At 53.7% G+C, this 9,511-nt stretch overlaps 1 long non-coding RNA gene across 2 annotated transcripts in view; it reads right to left on the minus strand.

Annotated features, from left to right (window-relative positions):
- LOC138837395 (uncharacterized) overlaps positions 1-4,043 on the minus strand; it is a 28,012-nt gene extending 23,969 nt beyond the window's left edge. For both annotated transcript variants that reach the window (XR_011375311.1, XR_011375310.1), the window contains exon 1: positions 3,968-4,043. This is a non-coding gene — a long non-coding RNA (uncharacterized lncRNA). The remainder of the gene's footprint in view (positions 1-3,967) is intronic.
- Between the last annotated feature and the right edge of the window lie 5,468 nt (positions 4,044-9,511).

Here is a 9,511-nt window from a genome sequence, read left to right on the forward strand (position 1 = left end):
CTCAGAGGCAGAAGTAGGATGTCCAAGGGTCTAAAAACAAACTACAGTAAGAAGGGCTAGGACCATGGCTCAAGTGCAATGCTTATCTAGGAAGCTCCATAATACTGCTAAGAATAAAAGAAGAGGTCAGGCACTGTTGGCTTGCCTGTAACCCTAGCTACTCAAGAGGCTGAGATCTGAGGATTGCAGTTTGAAGTCAGTCCAAGCAGTCAAGTCCAAAAGATGCTTATCTCTAGCCACTAAAAAAGCCAGAAGTGAGGCCTTAAGGGGGCTTAGGAGGGTATTTTTCCACACCCAGGAGGAACAGGGCACACCTCCCTACACCTTGGTTCTGCCCACAGGGTTACTGGTTTGTGTGTGAAAAAAGTGAGGCTTTTAGGAACCGGGAGCCTGAGTATGTGGAGGGGGCGCGGGGAGGATTGTGTGTTTGGTGTAAATGTTGAGGTCTGTATGTTGGTGTGCAAGGCTATATAAGTTTGCATTTGCATCTGCATCTGTGATATTTACAGGCTCTTTGTATGTGACTGTGTGTGTGATTATCAGCCTGTTGTGTGTGGGTACCTGTTTGTCAACCATGCAAAGATGTATGAACTGTATATGACAGTGCATGTGTTTGGAAGCATGCTGGTTGCGTGAGAGGAGAAAGATGACTGACAGGGAGAGGGAGGGAGGGCCCCCTGCACTCAGCTGCGCGGCTTCATCCTTCCTCAGGCCCTACTTGGCACAGCCTGATGTCCTTCTGACTGCGTGCTGATCACACTGCTGAGAGTCTGATTGCCTGCCTTTGGCTGGCAGAACCTAAGCCCATGAGGGGCAGAGCCACAGGTGTGAGGCAGGGTGAGAGACTTGACTGGTGGGGGAGGAGGGAGAGTAGAGCTAAGACTGCTAGAGACTGCTGCCAGGGTCCAAGTCCCAGTTCCTCTCCTAACAAGAACCCATTTCCTCATCAGAACAATGATTGGGCACTGGTGGCTCACACCTGTGATCCTAGCTACTCACGAGAACGTGATCAGAGGATTGTGGTTCAAAGCCAGTCCGGTCAGACAAATCTATGAGACTCCTATCTAATTAACTACCCAAAAGCTGGAAGTGGAGATGTGACCCAAGTGGTAGAGCACCAGCTTTAAGCCAAAAAACTCAGGGACAGTGCTCAGGCCCTGCCTTCAAGCCTACTAGCACAAACATACAATGAGCCTGTACTCCTGTGTGTTACCTCTAAGTATCCTGTGAGCCTGCCTGCTCCTGGCTCTAAAGGTGATGCCAAGAGGCCAGGATAAGAGGCCCTGGAGAGGCCCTGGAGGCAGGGGAAGGACAAGATGACTCTCCTCCCTTTCCCTGGGCCCAGAAGCCCTGCCCTGTCCTATTGCATACAATGTGTGTGTGCGTGTGTGTGTGTGTGTGTGTGTGTGCGTGCGTGCTGAGGGCATGTGGGGTCATAAGCTAGTAGGCCACTTTGCCCATCCTCCTGCATTCTGAAAGGGTCAGGCCTACCCTGAACACCTCAGCCTACTGAAGGAAGTATTCTCCATCCATCTACTCTTTCTCATGGTTGGAAGCCTGTCCCATCTCTGATCTTGATTTTCCCCTCTCTACCACAGGATCCAGTGTCCCTGCTGCCAGGTTCTCAAAGCTGGCTAGCTCCCCCAGTGCTCCTTGTTCCCCTGAACTGCACTCGCCCACCCGCAGAGCTGTGGCCTGGGCAGCTGTCCGGCTGAGCGGGTTAGCAACACAAGACAGATGGCGAGGGATTATTTCAGCTTCTCAGAGCCACCGGCAGTGGCAGGGTGGGGGGAGGCTCTCACACTCCCCATGTGTACACACACACACACACACACACACACACACACACACACACACACACACACACACAAGCTCATAAGAGCTCTAGACTCCTGACCTGACCTAGGCCCAGCCCAGCTTCCTGTGATTTACGAGTTTGGCAAGAAGGCCGATGAGAGATGGGATCATATGAATTTGTGAGAACCTTGGGACTTGGCGATCTTGTCCCTGCCCTACTCTGCTCCCAGACCACAGGTGGCACCAGCTGGGCCTCTGAGAAGATTCTCCTAGGCCCCTCTTGGGCACTTCCCCTGCCTCTAGGATTTCTCTGCAGCTGCCATCACTGGGCATGGAGGGTTCAGGAGGGCACTCCCTTTCAGGGAAGACCCCGGGGCTCAGAGATGTGTGAGCTGTGCTCACAGACTCTGAATCAATAGCAGGTTGAACTCTGGGGTCAGCTGGGAATCACTGGGCAGGTGGTAGAATCTCTTAGATCCCTGAATCTCTGCAATAAAGTTTTTATTTAATTAATTAGTTAATTTTTGTTTAGGTACTAGGGCTTGATCTCAGAGCCAGGGAACACTCCCTTGGCTTTTTCACTTCAGTGTGTAGTGTTACCACTTGAGCCACACACTTTTACTTCTGGCTTTTTTGCTGGTTAATTAGAGATAAGAGTCTCATGGTCTTTCCTGTCCAGGATGGCTTTGAACCATTATCCTTAGATATCAGCCTCCAAAGTAGCTAGGATCACAGTCAAAGTACGATTCTTCTTTTTGTTTAATTGTTATTATAAAGGTTATGTACAGGGGGTTACAGTTACAGACATCAGGTAATAAGTGCATTTCTTTTAGGACAATGTCAGGCCTTCCCTCCATCTCTCCCAGTCTCCCCTCCCCCCCACTTCCCACAAAGTATGTTTATTGCAGCAGCCAGGGTTCCACAAGAGTATGTGAAAGAGGCAGCAGCAAGCATACAAGGATTCACAGGCACAGTCTGTCCTTAACCTTCACTGTTAGGCTCATGGTGAAGGCTATTGGGAAATGCATAGCAAGAGTCTTTTCCTGGCACTGTGAAAGCACTGGGGTGGAGTTACAACTCTACTAGAGAGAATTCTCCCACCTGTGCCCCAATTTACCAAAAGATTGTAGAGGGGCTTTCTCTTCAGCTATAGTCACAGATTCAGGGTTCCCCACGACAGGCCCCCATCTCCATAGTCCTGAGTCATCTATACTGGGCCAGGAAGCCAGGCTAGATTTGCAAAGGGCAACCCCAGGAGAAGCTGACTCTGGGTGGGAAGAGAGGGGAGAGGTCTTATGACAGAAACTGGCTGTCTACTCATAAAAGCCAATGTCCAGACCTCTCTCCCTTCCCAAGAGTGACTCAAGGTCTGTTGAACCCATCTGTGTGCACCAAGGAAAACTGCTGAGAGTTGCCTAGCCAAACTTTTTTTTGGTGTCAGTTGTGGGGCTTGAACTCTGGGCCTGGGCGCTGTCCCTCAGCTCTTCAACTCAAGGCTAGCGCTCTACCACTTGAGCCACAGCACCACTTCTGGCTTTTTCTGCTTATGTGGTACTGAGGAATTGAACCCAGGGCCTAATGCATACAAGGCAAGCACTCTACCACTGAGCCACCTTCCCAGCCCCCTTTCCAGCACAGAACAAACACACTTGAACTTCTGCCTTTGAGGCTTCAGCCTGTCACTGAGCTCTTTATGTTTATGTGAGCCTGTCCAGTTTGTAAGGAAAACATAACTTCAAGGTCAGGCTGGCCTGGGATCAGCTGGAAAACCAATGGGGCCTACCTTGGAGTCTGCATTACAGGCTTGAAGAACTTGGTGACATGGACCATAAAGTTCTTACAAAAGACAGGACTGTATACCTGGAATCTTACCTCAAAAAACAAAAATAAATACCAACAAAAACCAAAGCAAAAACAAAAAAACAAAAAAACAAAAAAAAAACCCATGGGATTCCCATGCCACTGGGTGGCTTTTCACAGTTTTCAAGAACCAAGCCCCTCTTCCCAAACTTGCAGTCTGAAATGCTCCCTAATCACTCACCTGTGTATCAGGGCAAATGCAAGTGCTAGGTGAAACCTACCTCCATGGTTCTGGTCAATCTCCACCTCCAAAACTCCTGGCCTGGAGTTGGTAAGGAGTGAGTTGAATGACTACGTTTAAACTTCCTACCTTGCTTGGAGCTTGGCCTGAAGAAACTCTGCAAGAAACCTGGGTGGGGTGCGTGTGGGTTCCCTCACTCCTTCGTCTGTGGGACGTTTTGGTTTTTCTTAAGATTTCAAAGTAACATTCTAAAGGGGCATCATGAGAGCCAATCAGAGAGTCCATATACATATCAGCCCTCTGATTGGCTGGCTCCTTCACGCCCTTTACTAAACTTCAACTTCATCAACTCAGCAAAGATTTTTCCCTGTGGCCTCACCCGCCCTGCAGGAAGCCGGGCCGGGGGTCACTGGGGCCGTCCTCCCGCCGCAGCTGCCCGGCCTGCTGCGCAGGGACCGGCGGGAGCCCGTGCTCGGCCGTGGCACTGGCTCTGGGCTGTGTGTGTGTTGGGGGTGGGGGGTGGCGCCCTCATTCTGGTACCGAAACCCCGCGGGGGCGGCCTAGCGAGGGAGCCCTTCGTGCTTTGTAGGGCCGCAGCAGAGCGGGCTGCAGGCCGCGGGTATTGAGCTTGGCTGGTTGGGATCGATATCTGCCCGCTGGACTGCTGCACGGGGAGGCGGCTCGACAGGGCCGGCTCTGCAGTAGAGTGATGGCCGTGCCGCTCCCACACCCCGCTATCGCTTGCACCCCACGCTCCTTTGAAGAGTGAGAGAGGATGTGGGGCGCGGCCGGGGGCTGTGACATCCCTTCCATCTGGGCCTCAGGCCTCATGGGGGCGGGGGCAGTCCAGGATCTGGCCCTGCACCCCAACCTCTGCCGGTCCCCACCCTCCACGGCTGTTGGAACCTCGAGGCGGTTCCCAGCTTGTACCTCTGCCAATCCCCTTTACTCTACCCTTTCCCTTCCTCCCGCTTCCATGCTGTGTCTGTCTCCTCTCGGGTTTTGAGGTTCCTTCCTCCCTTCTCTCTGTGGGTCTGTCTCTCCATCTCCACCTCCATTTCTTTCTTGGCTTGTCTCAGTGTCTGTCCCTCGGTCTCTCTGCTTAGGTCTGTCCTGGCTCTTGCACATTTTCGCTTTCTCTTTGTCTAGCTCCCTTTGCTCTCCCTCCCTGCAGCCTCTCCCCCCCCTTACACACACACACACACACACACACACACACACACACACACACACACACACACACACACACACACACACACACACACACACCCTCAGCCCTGTTTACGACATCCCCAGGGCTGGCAGGTGGGCGGGGCTGCAGCAGAGGGGACGAGGGAGGGAGACGCATTCTCCCCCCCCCCCCAGCTGTTAACCTTCACGCTTCAGGCCTCTGCGGATGGCAGAGGAGGGGGAAAGCCCAGCTGCCAGCTTGGCGGAGGTGACTGGGCGGGAGCTAGGGGCCACCCCTCCCTCCGGGCTCGTCTCTGGGGGAAAGGTTGGGGCCGGAAGGAATGTGATGGAGGGCGTCCTCGGCGGAGGGAGGCGATGGGCGGACGAGTGGCCTTCTGGAGGCTTGCGGCGGGCGGGCGGGCGCCCAGAGAGGGCTGTGCGACGCGCCGGCCCTGCCCCGCAGGCCGGCCGGACGTGGGGGCCGGCGTGAGAATCCCGCCCATCTGTGAGCCGGCCTCACGCCGTCAGACCCAATTTATCTCGCCGCCAAAGTTTCACAGCCATCTGCTCGAGTGGAACGGCTTCCAGCGCTGGCCCCATCGGGCCCCCCAGCCAGCGCGGGGATGTTTTCCAATACGACAGCATCGCGGCTCCCCACCACCACCCCAGAGCGCGGGAGGGTGGGGGAGGCGGCGGCGCGGCGCGGCGCGGGGCTGGCAGGCGGCCCTCCCCGGCGAGCGAGCCGACCCTGAATTTTAAGCGATTGATCAGGAAGCGCTGGCCGCTCCTATCACTTAGATCAGCCAAATGCGAAGGCGCAGGGATTTCAGGGGGCCTCGGCGGGGGCGGTAATGAGGTCACCGTCACCGCGACAACGGGGCCGAGCGGGGGGGGGTGAGGGGGGACTGCGGACACGTACGTGTGCACGCGCCTGTGGACACAGCCAGCACCTCCACCCGCGTGACCTCTGCGCCCCAGCCCCGACCCGGGGACTCGGATGGAGAGAACAAGCTAGAACCTTGCCCTGTCCCACCCGTGGGCACCCCAGACAGCTTCAGCGCAGGAGCCCCAGCCCTCGTCCCTTTCCCACTGGGTGCCTAAAACACAGCCATGGCGCACCTCCCCTGCGCATTTCGGAACGAGACGGTGGAGACAGATGTCTCCCAGGAACTCCCCCCGCCCCCCATCACTCAGGTGCACACACCTGACGAGCATCCCCCCCTCCCGCCCCACCTCACACAAACGTGCACCCAGCAACTCCACCACTCTCAGTCCGGAACCCAGGAACACAACCCCCCCCCCAGGCCCCTCCCCAGCCCCGGAGCTGGCTGCTGTGTCTGCGCGGGTGGGCGCCTCCACTGCCCGCCAGCAGCGCGGGTGCAGACCTCGAAGAGAACAAAGGCCGGGCTGCTGGGAGGGAGGGGGCTGAGCCCCCAGCCTCATCCTCCCGGGCGAAGCTCGTCTGTCTCGGCTCTGCGGCCACCGCATCGAGCGGCTCTGATTGCCGAGTAAATCACCGCGATGATCTGAATAATTACCGTCTCCTGAAAAAAAAAGGGGGGGGGAGGTGGGTGGGTAGGAAACAGGGAATAAATAAAGGAGAGAGCATCTATTTGATTTCTAGGAGCTCTGAGTATGGGGAATGTGTGGAGTGGGTGTCAGTGGCCCCCCGTGGAACCCTAAGGGCTTGGATTAGGCTGCGGGGCAGGCGGGGCAGGCCTCAGGGCACAGTCCTACTTGAGAGGCGGCTGTAAGGGTCCTGCTCCCCCCTATAACTGTCCGTAGCTAAGCCAGGCCCACGAGGTGGGGAGGGAGGGAAGAAGCTTCCACCAAGGCTTGCTAACCTCTACACAGACCCCTCTTCCCCTCATACCTGTAGGACACCCTCCTAGCTTCAGGACTTAGTTCAAGCCTGTCTGCCCCTGGAATGTCTTCTCCCCACCACTCTGGTTTGGTTTGTCTGACTTTCTCCTATCTGAAGGTCAGCCCTTCCTGTGGGAACTTCTTCCTGACTGCCCTCCAGAATCCTCCCCTCCAAATGTTCCAGTGTCTGGTTCCACATTCCTGACTGATTTGGATTGTTCACCTACTCTCCTCCACTGAATGGCAGATTTGGTAGGAAATGATGATAGCTTAACAAAATAATGTTAATAATGATAAGAGGCTAGGCATAGGTGGCTCACACCTGTCATCCTAGCTACTCAAGAGGCTGAGATCTGAAGATCATGGTTTAAAGCCATCCTGGGGAGGAAAGTCTATGAGACTCTTTTTTTTTTTGGCCAGTCTTGGAGCTTGAAACTCAATGCTGTCTCTGAGCTTCTTTTGCTTAACACTCTACCATTTTAGCCACAGCACTACTTTTTTCTGAGTAGTTTATTGGAGATAAGAGTCTCATGGACTTTTCTTCACCAGGGTGGCTTCAAACTGCAATTCTCAGGTATCAGTCTTCTGAGTATCTAACTAGAATTACAGGCATGAGCCAGCACCTCGCATCTGTAACTCTTATATCCAGTTAACCCCCCACCACACACGAAAAGTCAGAAATGGAGCTCTGGTTCAAACAGTAGCGAGCTAGCATTGAGCACAAAAGCTCAAGGACAGTACCCAGACCCTGATCTAAAGTCCCAGTACCCACAGGGGGAAAAAATGATAATAGTAGCAGCTACTGCTCCATCCTGAGCATTAATGAAATTCTGGGACATTCTGGTGCTGTATTAAAACATCCTCCCAGCCAGGCGCTGGTGGTTCATGCCCATAATCCTAGCTACTAGCTATAATTTGAGGATCACAGTTCAAAGCCAAGCAAGGTAGGAAAGTTGGTGAGATTCTTATCTCTCATAAATTACCAAAAAAGCCAAAAGTGGAGCTGTGGCTCCAAGTGGTAGAGTGCTAGCCTTAAGTAAAAGAAGCTTAGGGACAGCTAGCTCCTAGGCCCTTAGTTCAAGCCCTAGGATTGGAAAAACAAAACAAAGCAAAACATTCCTCTCACAGTGAATCTTCTCCATTCAAGTAGTGGTAAAACTGAGGCTCAGTAAGAGAAAGCAGGGATTCCTTTCCTTCAGAATGGCAGTTGTGGTTCATCTGTCCCTCATCTCCACAGGGTGGAGAATCTTCTCCTTCAGTGCTGAGTATCACAACCCCAGCCTGCCCCCAGCCCTGTCCACTCTTACTCTCCCCCCTCTTTTCCTAGCCTCAGGAGGGGTGCCATCCATGCATTGTGACCTCCAGTCCCCCAAAGGGCATGACCCCTCCCCACAGCCCCAACATCAAAGGAGGGGCGGCTCAGCTCTACGATTCTCTTGCCTGAAATGGTTCCAGATGTGGGGCCTGCAAGAAAGCTGGCTGAAGAAGGGTCCACAGGGCGGTTTCCTTGGGGATGTTTCCCTGGAGGAGGCTAAGACTCTCTCACCCTTGGTACCTGCTCAGTGTGTGGGAATAGAAAATGGCTGCCGAGGGATGGTGTTTCAGGGAGAGACTCCCAAGAATTTGAGGAAGAGACCTACTGTAGGCTGATGTGTCTGTGTTAGGAGAGAGGCTGAAACACTTCTAGGTTTTCTTTCCACTCTCTGTGAGAGTTGTGGTCTGACGAGGGCCTGGGAGTCACGGCCAAGACTGGGTTCTTTAGGATGTGAGGGAAGCTCAGGATGAATGATTCAGATCCTTTCATCCCTCCTCAAAGAAATGTAATCATAATAGGAAACTAAGCCTCTGATTGGCTCCCAGTCAATGGTGCCTGGGCATACCCTTTACTGTGGGGATCCTGCTTCGGAGCCCTGAGTGTTCCTGGGCCTGGAGTGGGGGATGAGAAGGTCTAAAAATCTTTGTCTATATGTGGGACATGCTGGTCTGGAGGTATATCCAAGTAGTCTCACCTCTTTGTTGGGTGAAGATATGGCATGGTCCAGGATGGTTCCAGAATAATTTTAGCCCATACTCCTGGGGTTTGAACTCAGAGCCTGGGTGCTGTTCCTTAATTTTTGTGCTCAAGCCTATGTTCTGTTTGCTTGTTTTTGCCAGTCATGGGGCTTAAACTTAGAGCATGGACCCTGTCCCTGAACTCTTTGCTCAAGACTAGTGCTCTACCACTTTGAGCTACACTACCACTTCTGGTTTCCTGGTGGTTAATTGGAGATAAGATTCTCAGGGACTTTCTTGCCCAGGCTGGCTTTGAAGTGTAATTCTCAGATCTCAGCCTCCTGAGTAGCTAGGATTACAGGCGTGAGCCACCAGCACCCAGCTAATCTTTATTTCCTTTTAATTTTCCTCTTTCTCTCCTCTCTCTCTGTCTCTCTGTCTCTGTCTCTCTGTCTCTGTCTCTCTCGTCGGCCTGAACTCTGGGCCTGGGCGCTGTCCCTCAGCTCTTCAGCTCAAGGCTAGTGCTCTACCACTTGAGCCACAGCGCCACTTCCAGCTTTTTCTGCTTATGTGGTGGTGAGGAATTGAACCCAGGGCCTCATGCATACGAGGCAAGCACTCTACCACTGAGCCACCTTCCCAACCTCC

The sequence above is a fragment of the Dipodomys merriami genome, unplaced genomic scaffold (assembly GCF_024711535.1).
Source record: "Dipodomys merriami isolate MVZ:Mamm:240054 unplaced genomic scaffold, mDipMer1.0.p SCAF_27, whole genome shotgun sequence".
NCBI classification, from domain to species: Eukaryota; Metazoa; Chordata; class Mammalia; order Rodentia; family Heteromyidae; genus Dipodomys; species Dipodomys merriami.